Source organism: Lynx canadensis, chromosome A2, assembly GCF_007474595.2.
Source record: "Lynx canadensis isolate LIC74 chromosome A2, mLynCan4.pri.v2, whole genome shotgun sequence".
NCBI lineage: Eukaryota > Metazoa > Chordata > Mammalia > Carnivora > Felidae > Lynx > Lynx canadensis.
In genome coordinates, this window is record NC_044304.2 from 75,156,531 (window position 1) to 75,170,074 (window position 13,544).

Here is a 13,544-nt window from a genome sequence, read left to right on the forward strand (position 1 = left end):
CAATGCAAAATGAGAAAATAATTTCTGAGATGACACTATTTTCCTGGAGTAAAAGAAGAAACTTGTAGGATTCTATCTCTCATGAAAAAAATAGCTCCTTATTAAAACAAAGGCGCCTGGGTGGCTCAGTCGGTTAAACGCCTGACTTCAGCTCACGTTATGATCTCGAGGTTTGTGAATTCAAGCCCCACATCGGGCTGCACACTGACAGTGCAGAGCCTGCTTGGGATTCTCTATCTCTCTCTCTCTCTCTCCCTCTGCCCCTTCCCCACTTGTGCTTTCTCTCTCTTTCTCAAAATAAAGAAATAAACTTAAAAAATACAATTTATTATGAAAACAAACCCAGTTCTCTGACATGTTGAAAGAAGAAGCATCTTGGAGGCTGTTCTACGATATTTACATATGCACACGTAGCCCCACCTCTGTGGTTAAAGGGCTTTGGGTAAGCTTTTGCCATCTCTGGGCTCCCGTATCTCCATTGGTTGTGCGGGCTTTGGGCTCTGTATGTCCAAGGGCCCTTCCTGTTCCAACAGCTTATGACCCTGTGATTAAGAGCAGGTTGCTCAAGTGAGAAAGGAGTTGAGGGTTAGTAATGGAGAAGGTTTTCGTACAGGTTCCTTCTGCCTTTGTGACATCTTGGGATCCCAGCAGGGATAATAGCAGGAGGCTTCATCAGGCCTGAAGACTTACTGATTATCAGGTAGAAGACTCCTTTGTCTGTGTCCAAGTTGGAAATACGTAGTCTTCCACATAATAGTGGCTGAGCCACATAGGATTTATTTCAGGAGCTCCCCTTATTTTAGGGGGTAGCAATGCACAATGATCTTCTCAAGGGAAGCTCCAGACAGCTTGCAACATATGTGCAATATCTGATATTGCATTAAGGAGAGTTGATCCTGAGGGATTCTCATCTTGGTGTCTCCATTTGAAAAGCAAGGGAGTGGAATCAGAGGCACGTGAGCAAGTTAGCAGTGAAAGTTTCATAAAAACAGTGAAAAGGCAAGAAAGGACGATAGTCAACCTACAAAATGAAGTGAAAGACACGTGTAAATCCATGAGATGGCATTGCCAGTTTTTTCTCCAAGAGCGGGGCATGAATCAGGACTGAGGAGGCAAGGATGGGGGAGGCAAGGTTGGCTTTAGAAGCAGGGAAAGATCTTCTCAGTAAGATCCTTCTCAGTGTTATTTTATTATGTTCCCAGTATAAAGAATGATCAGATCCCAGAACCTTACTGAAGCACCCATGTTATAATAATTCAATGTTATCTTCTACATGGAAACAATAAACTCAAAATTTTCCTCTAAGTTTTGCTTCAAACACAACTATCCTTGAACTCTTTTTCACTCCCTGAGTTATAGATTTTTCGCTGTATTTGTGAGAGCGTGAGAGCCATATGGTTATCATGAGAAATGGAAGAAAAGTCTTGTTACTGCACAATAACAAATGAGATAATAACCCCACAACTTTATGCAAAATTTTGTACATTTTCTAGATCAGTGGTTTCTAGAATGTTAACAAAGCTTGGTGAAATTTTTTTAAATGTTTATTTTTTTGAGAAAGAGTTGGGGGGGGTAGATAATGAACTGGGTAAGGGCAGAGGGAGAGGGGAACGGAGAATCTGAAGAGGGCTCTGTGCTGGCAGTAGAGAGCGCGACGAAGGGCTCCATCTTGTGAACCCTGAGATCATGACCTGAGCCAAAGTCAGACGCTTAAGCGACTGAGCCACCCAGACGTCCCAAGCTTGGTTAAATCTAACAATTACTATAGTTATTGGTTTAGATGCCATGACACTACTATAGTCTGCTGTGAATGAAGAACAATCTTGGAGGAAATACATATTTTGGTTTATTACCCTTGACTCTTTTCCTATGCACAATTGTTAGTTGTTTTAGAATTAGAGCAACACTTCACTGTTGTCTGGAGGACGATGTCAGATGTGACTTTTTTTTTTTAATTTTTTTTAAGTTTTTTCTTTTTTAATGTTTATTTATTTATTTATTTTTCAACGTTTATTTATTTTTGGGACAGAGAGAGACAGAGCATGAACGGGGGAGGGGCAGAGAGAGAGGGAGACACACAGAATCAGAAACAGGCTCCAGGCTCTGAGCCATCAGCCCAGAGCCTGACGAGGGGCTTGAAATCACGGACCGCGAGATCGTGACCTGGCTGAAGTCGGATGCTTAACCGACTGCGCCACCCAGGCGCCCCTATTTATTTTTGACAGAGAGAGAGACAGAGCATGAGCGGGGGAGGGGCAGAGAGAGAGGGAGACACAGAATCCGAAGCAGGCTCCAGGCCCTGAGCTCTCAGCACAGAGCCTGACGTGGGGCTCGAACTCACGAACTGCGAGATCATGACCTGAGCCGAAGTCGGACACTCAACCGATTGAGATACCCAGGCGCCCCAAGATGTGACTTTTAAAGAGTCCCTGAGCTCCTGTGTTAGCTGAGATGGCTCAGGGAAGCCATTCAGTTGTAATGGGAACTGACACTGTGATGTGCTGACCCTGTGCTCGCACTGTCCTGTGTGGAACCTCCTTCGGTCCCCAGCAACCCTATGAGAAAGATCTGGTAACGTTCCTGGATCGTGCTGTCAGTTAAGTGGCTGAGCAGGAATTCAAATCCAGGTTTTTATCACTCCAAAGGCCTTATGGGGGCCCCTGGGTGGCTCAGTTGGTTAAGCATCTGACTTCAGCTCAGGTCATGATCTCGAGGTTCATGAGTTCGAGCCCCGCATCAGGCTCTGTGCTGACAGCTAGGAGCCTGGAGTGTGCTTTGGGTCCTGTGTCTCCTTCTCTCTCTGTCCTTCCCCTGCTCATGCTCTCTCTCTCTCTCTCTCTCTCTCATTCTCAAACAAAGAAAACAACAAAGGCCTTGTGGTTTTCATCATTCTCTTATTCATTCATTCATTCATTCATTCATTATTCATTCAAAGCCAGCAAACCATTTTGCACACTGGACATGGCTTCCTTCCCAAGAAGCTTCTCATCAACAGAGAAGTAGAAAATTCAGGACACTTACAAAAGCCATTCAGTCCCCAACAGTGATAAGAATCGAGTGACCTAACTGAAAGAAACATCACAGATTGTGTCCTTGGGCTCCTAGCTCAGACCTTGCTGAGGACACAGATGCAGGAGACAAGTCCTGTATAGACAGTGGCCAGGTCCTTGGGAGCTAGAAAGGCATGTGTATATGTTTTCGGGGGTGTGGCATAGTGGGAGGGCTTCTGTTCAGTGTCAGTGGTGCATTTCCATACAGTGGATCCCAGCAGGTGCAGTCATACAGCCCAGCACCTGCCTCAGTAACTCGGTGTATCCTCAGGCTCGCTGGCAAATCCCTCTGTCCTTTCCTGGCTTCATTTCCTTTCTTCACTAACACTTTGTCTGTGGTCACATATGCATTTGAAGAAATACATAGAATTTGGCTTAGAGGCTGGTCTGGCCTCTGTCAATAAGAGTATATATTTACATTCTTCCTTAAGACACCTGTTTTTATTTGCCATACTAAAAATTCTGTGTTTCCTTTTTTTCTTGGTAATGGATGGTACGCATCGTGTTATTAAAATGTCTGCATTTGTATCTGAAAAAAAAAAACAAAAGCAACAATTAGTGAAATTTTGACACTCATTAAAATAGTACACATTTGTTCTTCATTAATGAAAAGCTTGGGGTGTGAGGTTCATACTTTCTTGCTGAAGAATTCAAGCTCATGGTGGAATTTGTCAACTTAGTTTGAATGACCATGTGGGCAGCTTCTGCCCACATGGACGACTAGATTGTCGATGCTTAATATCACCTTTCTTCACTGAATGAAATGTCCCGTGGGTAGAGCCACTCACGCTGCCAAGGGAGGCCACCAGGACGAGCCGGGACAGGAACCACATTCTGCCAGCACTTGTCAGGAGAGGTGGTTGAATACGGGGCTGATCACAGCGCAGATCTGGTGGCTGTTGCCGTAAGAGGAAGGGGCGCTCTGAGCACACAGCTAAGAGCCAGAGGAAGAGACCCACAGTATTTACCCCAAATCATCCTGCAAAATAGGGCTGGTAACTAACTTCATCAGCAGATTTCTCTCATTACTGTGTGATTGTCACTATCCAATGATATAACTATAAGGAAGCCATTTTCCTGTTAAAAGACTGAAGTCCTTTACTGGTTTAGAACAGAGAGGGAGGGGCACCTGGGTGGCTCAGTGGGTTAAGCGTCTGACTTTGGCTCAGGTCATGATCTCACAGTTCATGAGTTCGAGCCCCTCATCGGGTTCTGTGCTGACAGCTCAGATCCTGGAGCCTGCTTTGGATTCTATGTCTCCCTCTTTCTCTCTGCCCCTCCCCCACTCATGTTCTCTCTCTCTCTCTCTCTCTCTCTCTCTCAAAAATAAATAAAACATTAAAAAATATAGTAATTTGCAGCAGAAAATCTATGTCTGGATGCAGCAGAGGATCTATGTCTGGAACCTATGGTCTTAAGTAGGATACTTTTTCTCTTCCATGTAAACTTATTATAACATAGTGTGTATGTGTAACATACATGTTACATACCACTCTGTAATAATAATGTGCCTACATGTATGTGCACACAGGTATGTATGTGTCTGTGTGTACGTATGTCTCTCAAGGCTCTAGAATGCACGGTTGAGGATTCATCACAGGAAGTACCCTGAATGTGCTTGCTCAGTACTGTTCCCTAAGATTCATCTATTCACACATCCGTTCAGCGAGTGGGTACCGAGGCTGCATTACCGACCAGGCACGCGCAGACCCTGGCGAGGTCACAGAACCACACACAAGGGTGCTCCTCCGGGCACTTGTATCCCAGCAGCACCAGCCTCCGTCTGCCTTCGTGTGGCGCAGCACCCGGCCCTCGAGTCCCGTCTGGGACCACAGTCGCCTGCCCTCCCTCCATCCCAGTCCCTTTGTCATGCGGCCTGTGTCACCCAGACTCCCTGGAAATCTCAGGACGAATTGCTGAGGGTCCCTGACGCACTCGGCTGTTCTCCACAAGCCCAGACAGCGGCTGTCATCAGGAGGCGATCCGGGCAACAGGAAGCTGGCGCAGGAGACTGCCATGGAAGCAGGGGCATCACCCATGCAGTTTCTGAGGTTTCTGATTTGTCTGGAGAATATTTGTCAGGTGGTGGGAACATCAATCCCATGAATCCATTTCTGGATAGATAGACAGGAGTAAATGGACAGAGACATAGGTGACAGATGGAGCTTGAGCTAGAGCTAGAGAAAAATAGAGATAGAGATAATGACATAGACATAGATAGAGATTGAGATTAGAAAATAGAGATAGAGATAAAGATAGAGATACGTAGATAGAGATTGAGATGGAGACAGAGACAGAGATGTAGACACAGGTATCTCTTGTGCAGATAGCAATATTACAAAATCAATCAAGGAAGGGTTTTTTTGTGTAAATGTCCCAATTATTTCCTTCTAAGAAATGGAGGCAGAAGTGAAAATTACAAGAAATACTGATAATTACTGCCAAGTCCTTCCTCCAGGCTGCACGCTAAGCATTTGGATTTCTAATCTCATAACCTCACACCATCCCTGGGGTGGGTGCTGGCATCTCTGCTCCACAGAAGGTTCTGGAGAAGCTCCAGCTCACCTCCTCCTCTCACTGCACCCCCTTGGGTTACCAGGGTCTATGCAAATGCAGGCTTTTGTGGTTGTTGTTTTAGTACATTTCTCATGACTGTCAGTCTGTCTCTGTGCTCTGGAATTTAAAGTTTGGTTTACCAGATTCAAACAATACTATTTTCATTAGTTCTTTGACAATTATTTTTGCAGACTAGTTTATCTTTTTTAGGCTCAGGAAGCTTCATGGATTACGTTTGTAAAAACCCTGTATCTTGCCTACACAACTCTATGTAGTTACTGCTTTCTAAACAGGACCTCCCTTAGCACAGAAGTCTCCTTTTACTAATTAAAACACTGCACAACCTGGACAGAAAATTAGAAAAAGGCACTTTTTCCAGGCTCACACAGCCCTGCTCACGGCATGGGCATGGGCTCACGGTGGTGGGCATGGGATGGATTGTGGTCCCCACTGGTGCCCCCTCCCCCCTCACGCAGGCACCTTGAGCAGGGCGCAGTGGTTAGAGCAAACCCAGGCTACACCTCTGGTGCGTGGCAGGGGATGGGAGCGTCATCATTGCTGAACTTACACATGTCATCTCTTCCTCCTTCTGATGCTGGAGGAGGCACTAAGCTTACCAACTGAAGACAGTTTCCTCTGGTTTAGAACAGCCCCTTTCAGGCTAGTTCTGTCTCCTTTGTCCCCTTCCTCCTCCTTCTGTCTCCCTGCCTCCTGCTGCCATCACTGCACCCGGGAGGAGAGTTAGTTCTCACAGTCTCCCTGCCGCCCTCTTCCAGCCCTTGGCCCCGCTCTCTGGATTCAGACTCTCCCTCTGAATTGTCCTGTGCAGTTACCAGCCCCGAACCCACCCCTACCGACTCACAGCACGCCTTGGGATGCAAAGCTCCCAACTCAGCTTCTCATCCAGATCCCGGCTGCTGCCTCCTGTGGTCCCCTCGGCGCCCTGACCCTCTCACAGATGCTAAGAAGCATCTGGGTCACCAGCCCGTGCCGCCCGGAGGGACAGTCAGGGCTGGTTTGGGCTGGTCTGTGCCAATGTCTCCACTGATGGTGGTGTTCCTCTAGGGCCGTGTTCCAGAACTTGACATCAGGCAGATATTCTCAGGTTCTCCCCCCCCCCACCCCGGGTTTTGGGTATCTGTTGAAGAAGTTTCTATCCTTTGCGGGGCAAGCCTCTCAGAGACAAGGGAACCAGAAAGTACCTTCACTTTCTCTCTCCCCAACATCTCACACCACATGCTAACCCCTAGCCTTTCGTCTCGGGGTGCGTGCAAACTTTGTGGACACCACACCCCCACTTATCTGCATCTAGCACCAATAGTGAATTTCTGTGTTCCTAATTGGCTAGGCTTGCATACCAATGTATCAAATAGGAGATTGGGAAATTTAGAAAATCGCTTTTTTTCCAATTAAATTTGACTTTCAAGCTCACTATCTCATGATTAACTTTTTTTTTTTTAACATTTATTTATTTTTGAGAAAGAGAGAGACAGAGCATGAACGGGGGAGGGTCAGAGAGAGAGGGAGACACAGAATCTGAAACAGGCTCCAGGCTCTGAGCTGTCAGCACAGAGCCTGACACGGGGCTCGAACTCACAGACCGCGAGATCATGACCTGAGCCGAAGTCGGACACTTAACCGACTGAGCCACCCAGGCGCCCCAACTCATAATTAACTTTTAAAATGAGCTTATTCTGGGCACGGCCACTGCCTGCTTTTGTGGATGGTATCTGTCAATGTTTGGTGTAACCTGAGAAAGGCTCCCAGTGACATGATGTATATGGGAAAATAAAACTCTGCCAGCTACAGATTTCCAAAGCATCATCCTCTTTGCACATTGTGAGTGTTTATTTAAGTCTGGTTATGGGATTTTGAGTGCTCTCCATGTATTTTCCCTGACACTTTCTGCTAAAACTAGCTCACTAAACAGAGAAGATATGTGGTTTTTGTTAGCCTTTTCCCTTCCACTAGCAGGAAGGGTCCTGGGGCAGAATGCCCACAAAGGAACTCATTCAGATGCGTGCCCACTGTGACCCTTAGCCATGGCTTCATGAATGGCCCTCATAGTGTCCTGACCAGGCTCCACTGGGTAGGGCAGCAGGTCTGAGACAACCCAAATTTGCTCACAAATGCCGACATATATTCTTGTAAAGTTAACAAACATTAAGCAAATTCAAAGTGGCCCCCTATTCCCCAGCTTATTTTACTTATTTGGTGGAAAACATAACCCACTTAAGTGACCATCTGCTTGATTTCTTCCTTTTGCTCCTCCAGATGGACTGTCCATCTTTCTTTACCTCATTCTGGGCATTACGAGTAGACCCTCATGGACTGCATGGATGGGTTTCCTTATTCTCTGGTTGCTATTTGGAAGCAGTAAGTGGAAGCATCAGGAAGAGGCTGGGAGTTGGGAGCAGAGTGAGCTCAGGGTTCCCTCCTGACAGGTGGCCTTGGGTTGGCTGCATCCTCCCCTGGGGCCAACATATAGGGCCCTCTACCCCAGAGACAGAATTTGTGCTCGGGACCCAAGAGGTGTAGGTGGGAGTGGCCATTCCCTTTTATACCAATTAACCCACTGAAAGAATCTGTTTCTTTTCTCCCAGGGCCCTGGATCCACAGGTTTGGAAGTCTAGTGCCCAAGGAATGGAAATTGTTGTCAAATGATGAGGTCATGGTTCCTTTGAACTTCAACTCTCACTGGCCGACATTCAGTGGAAATCACAACAAAGATGTCCATTAGTGTAGTCCGTGGGCGTTAGCCTCCTGGAGCACAGAGCAGGGTAAAGAAATGAGGAAAATCAATTCTAAGGGGAATACAGAAGGCATTCAACAAAGTCCACCCTTTATGCCCCTCAGCACCCACTCCTGTTCTTTGACCGGGAGAGACATCAGTGCCCGCAAAGACAGGGATACACAAAGTCTTAAGTGAAAGTCTATCTTCTCAGTCTCCTGGTGAAGATCACGAGAAGCCAATTTCTAGCAACCTTACACGGAAGGAGGCAGATCATGTTTTCAGGCAGTAAAGGTGCCAGACCACATTTGCTGAATGAAATCACAGCTGTGTGCATCACTGTGTGTAATACGCTTCAGAGGATTTCATTCCAGCATCTGCATTTGGGTAAAAGAGACATAAAGCAAGTCCTGAGTATTTGTGCCACTCTCTGTAGCACTTGGTGTCTGTCCTCCACAGGGGAAAAGCCACACTCAGCCCAAGAAGCTGCTTTGAGCTCTCCAAGCATGAACCTTTCCTCTAACTTGGCTGATGGAGTCCGTGGGAATCGGGAGCAAAAAAAAGGTTCTGTTTTGTAAAAGAAGCAAAGGTTGTATGAGAGGAAGGGAGAAAAGTGATCAAGACAGAACCGGTTCCAGGTCTTTCTAACCATCAGATTGTCTAACCATCACCTGTTGTCTGTAAGTGTTCAATATTACGCAGTGATTATTAACATTCTAAGATGCGTGAGTTCTTTTTAAACTACACTTTAAAACAAAATTCAAAAGCAATACAAGATTTCTATGAGACAGTTAGGGCTGAGCCCGTTCTCGGGGCTGAACATGAAGAAGACCCGATACAAAACAGTTAACGTGGATTTCCAGGCGTGCTTGGAAATTTTTAGAATTGAGATTTTACCAGGTGGCTCTGAGGTAATGGACATCAATGTTCCCACAATACTAGGATGTGTGGGCAACTGGTAATGGATACTGTAACTTTGAAAATCGTGATTCTGAACATATTCTTAGACTTTATTCAGCATTAATTTGATAACATAATGTTGGTCCCATTATTTAAGGTCACTGTGACTTGCCCTCCTTGTGGCAGTACCAGGATATAGCTGAACTTGGTTCTAGCCCGGCGGGACAGGATGGCCGAGCTGCCAGTGCGTGCCACGATCAAGGTTGGCTGCTCCAGTCTGACCTCCACAAGGCTGCTTGGAGGAAGCCCCTGAGGCTCCAGGCCACCCCCCACACTGGGTACAGGGGAGGGAGTCCAGACTTACCGGGAAACAGGAGGGCGCATAGGATTGCAAGGAGACCCGGCTTGGCTCCAAGTCCTGGCAGGTGGACAGAAGCCCAGGGTGACATAGTGGCTGCACCTGCTGGGAGGAAACCACCTGGGTGAGTGGCAGAGGTCAGGAGAGGGTCTGAGCTGCTGCTTCCAGGTGGTGCCAGCAGATACTGGTGAGAGAAAGGAGAGAGAGTGGGAGGGAGGGGGAAGAGAGCAGGGGCGGTGCAGACCAGGGGGCGGGACCAGGTCCTGCGGTTCCAGGGTCAGATCCTCAGAAATGGTAAAGGCGGGGCCTTGTGAAGGGTCAGCTGAGGAACGCATCTGAAATGAAATGTAAAGAAATAAAGGGAGCATTGGCTTCCTACTGAAATCAAGGCTCCATTTCAGCTATGACAAGTATACCAGGGCCCCCTGGATATATTTATGGTAATTAGTTATGCTAATTATAGGCTGACAGCCTGGAGGGAGAGGGCAGTGGGGACGGCCAGAAAGGGCACTTGGCTGGGCCGGAGGGTTGGGTCCTTCAGCACCCATGACCAGACCCAGCTCCTGAGCAACTCCTCTTGGTAAAAACTGAAAGGCAGACATACTCAACTATAATCAAGATTCAAGTCTCAAGTGTCCCCAAGTGCAGGCTGTAATGTTGTGCTGAGTTGGTGAAGAGTTGAGTAGAATACTCTGCTAAAAGAATATTTCAGGGCCATCATTCAGACCCTCGAGCAGGTGTCTTGGCAGCTGTGCTAAAAATGTTAAGTGGAAAAGAGAGTGACAGTGGGGGAGACACGTACACAGCAAAATGGCAGGTGGTAAGAGTCTCCATATTAGGTAAGCAATGTAGGTGGGGAGAAATCAGGTGAACTCTTTTCTTCCTACTTTCTCTATTTTTTACATGGTCACCAGTAAGGAAATCTTACTTTGGGGGAGAAAATCCACAACCATCTATTGATTTATGAAAATAAATTTTATTTCACATGGTCCGCATTTAAAACTCTGTTTCTATCAATTATGGTTATCAGTGTTATTCAAATACTGCTCAGATTAAAGGTTCAAAACTGTTGGCCAGGACTCTTTTTTTAAAAAAAAAAATTTTTTTTCAACGTTTATTTATTTTTGGGACAGAGAGAGACAGAGCATGAACAGGGGAGGGGCAGAGAGAGAGGGAGACACAGAATCAGAAACAGGCTCCAGGCTCTGAGCCATCAGCCCAGAGCCCGACGCGGGGCTCGAACTCACGGACCGCGAGATCGTGACCTGGCTGAAGTCGGACGCTTAACCGACTGCGCCACCCAGGCGCCCCATGTTGGCCAGGACTCTTTAATAAAGCCTGTCCCAAATCTCCAGACAAGGACTCCTCTGAATGTGTCAAATGACAAAAGTAAAACAATTTATCTTGTATAGTGTGATGTCTTTTATTCAAAGGAATAATCCATGGATTGGGGCTTTCAGTGCCTCACACACAGCAGAGCACGATTCCCCAGGGATTATGGGCAAGAGGGAGTTTTATGAGCCTTAGATTTTCGATTCTTGGTGTTTGGGCACTGGCTGGCTGGGATAAATGGTGTTTCTGGTCAAGGGTAGCATTTACTGGGATGGGAAAGGTACCTAAGTCTCGGTTTGACTACAAGGCACCCTGTGCTGGAGGGGCTCCATCTTGGGCTCAAAAATGTATGTCAACAAGTGACAATGGCTTTCCTTTCCTCTACCTCTCTTCTTGCTGTGGTGCATCTGTGCTCTTCTGTAAGTGGCACTAAAGGATCACATTTCTCCAACAGTGACACACGTTTAAAAAATAATAGAGGGAAACTCTTGAGCAGGGCAGAAAGAGTAGTCAAAGCTTTCACCCAACCCTCATGAGGAGAGTGGAGGGTTCTGATCAGGACCCCGCTGTCGCCAGGAAGAGAGAAACTGGGCAGCACTTGAGGGAGCAGGACGTCCTGTCCCCCCAGGTCATCCCGCTGCTGCCTGAATGAATCTGCTCTGATGGCCCCAGACCTCAGCCCCAGGGGAGAGGCGGCTGGGTCACAGCAGGTGTGGACTCAGGCAGACCCTGTGCAGAGGGCCAGGTGCTGAAGCTTGGACCTGCTCGGTTAACCTCTGAGAGGCTGGTGTGCTCGCCTCACCTGGGGCAGCTCCCCTCCGCCCCGCAGAGAGTCTGAGATCTCGTCCAGTGTGACCGCTTCCCTTGGTCACGTGGAATAAATGGATGCAGACATGACGTCAACCTTCGGTGAACGGGACAAACCTGAAAGCCCAAAAGAGGAAAGACATTGATATATTTTGATGAGTGGACTGTGGATAAAATATTTTCTTCAATCTTCCACTTATACCTTTATAACACTGTGTGTTGAATAAAATTTTTTTTTAAAAATCACGTCTTTTCTTAGGTGAGTAACCTCTTTTTATTTTTTTAATGTTTTTATTTATTTTTGAGACAGAGAGAGACAGAGCATGCACAGGGGAGGGGCAGAGAGAGAGGGAGACACAGAATCGGAAGCAGGCTCCAGGCTCTGAGCTCAGCACAGAGCCTGACACGGGGCTCAAACTCACGGACTGTGTGTGAGATCATGACCTGAGCTGAAGTCAGACGCTTAACCGACTGAGCCACCCAGGCGCCCCAAGATGAGTAACTTCTCTTTAAAAACCAAGCCCTGAGCAGCATGCTGGAGAGTCCTACTTTGCTATGAGAGCCCAGAAGCTTAGACACTTAACGATGAATAGTGTAGGGGCCCAAGGCAAGCTTCCCCTGATGGCATAAATATTATTTTGCCATAAAGATGATTTTGAATTAAAGGTAATAAAACCCACCAGATGCAGGAAAATCTCTGTGCCTCGCCCTCAACTACAGCAAATTACACTGGAAAGGGGAGCCTGTGCCAGCAAGAGAGCTATTAACAGAGACTCCCCTTTACCTAAGGAACTTACCTGCATGATTGGGCAAGCTTTTTCTTCCAAACAGCTCCTCTCACCTTCCCGCTCCTGGCCCCTTTGTGTCCTCTGCTCTCCTTAGCTCCCCTAAGCTTCTTGTTGCCTCATTGTCTTTGGAACTTCCCAATGCTTATGCCTACTAAATTTGATTTTCTCCTATCAATCTGTCTCATCACTTTGATTCCAAGTCCAGCTAGAAGGACCAACAGGCAGAGGAAGGTCTTCCTTCCTGGCCAAAGAAAGCATTCGTTCCTGAGGTTTCATTGTTCCTCGTCATTAAAGATGAGAAAATAGCTCCCTGGTGCAGGTGGACCATTCAATATCACGGGACCATGAGCAGCTGAGGCAGGATCCGGACACCCCCTCCCTCCTCTCTACGGTGGGCACTTCTCATTGAGTGGACCTGTCATTTGTCATATCAAAACCAATAACTACATCAGAGCACCCACTACGCGTGAGGCACGGGACCAGTCCCCTTAGAAACGTTAACCTCGGTTTCGGCATCCTTGGAAATAATACAGTTCTTTGTGGCACACATTAGTGTTCTCAGTCTACAAATGATGGCTGTCAGGCTCCTTGGACGTTCCTCACATTGGACTCCTTTAAATAGCTGAGCAAACGTGCTAATCATTGACCGACCTTATTAGAAAAACATTAGGATCAGTTAGGTTGGTCTGCATTTGACTCTCTCTCCTCCAAGGTAAATGGATATGTGTGTGTGTGTGTGTGTGTGTGTGTGTGTGTGTGTAGCACATTAATTTGAGAGAAGATTTTTGTGGCTCCTCAAGTGAAAAAGTAGCCTCGCATAGATTCACCAGATTTAATGGAAAAAAAAAGTGCGAAGTGCTACGCAATATTTGGACATAAACCACATAATTATTTTTAAGCTACATAATTATTTGTTGTTTATCTGAAATTCAGGCAAATTCGAGCAAATCCACAATGAGCCATCATCTCCCACCGGTAATAATGACAATTAGCAAAAAAAAGAGTACAATAACAGGTGTCAT

At 46.7% G+C, this 13,544-nt stretch overlaps 1 protein-coding gene and 1 long non-coding RNA gene across 2 annotated transcripts in view; one reads left to right on the top strand and one right to left on the bottom strand.

Moving 5' to 3' along the window:
• Positions 1-13,544, top strand: part of LOC115508747 — a 240,454-nt gene that overhangs the window by 120,508 nt on the left and 106,402 nt on the right. The window lies entirely within an intron of this gene.
• LOC115508751 lies at positions 7,274-9,761 on the bottom strand. The gene is made up of 2 exons (XR_003967101.1): positions 9,602-9,761; positions 7,274-8,369 (listed from the first exon to the last, which is right to left on the bottom strand). It is a non-coding gene; the product is annotated as an uncharacterized LOC115508751 (long non-coding RNA).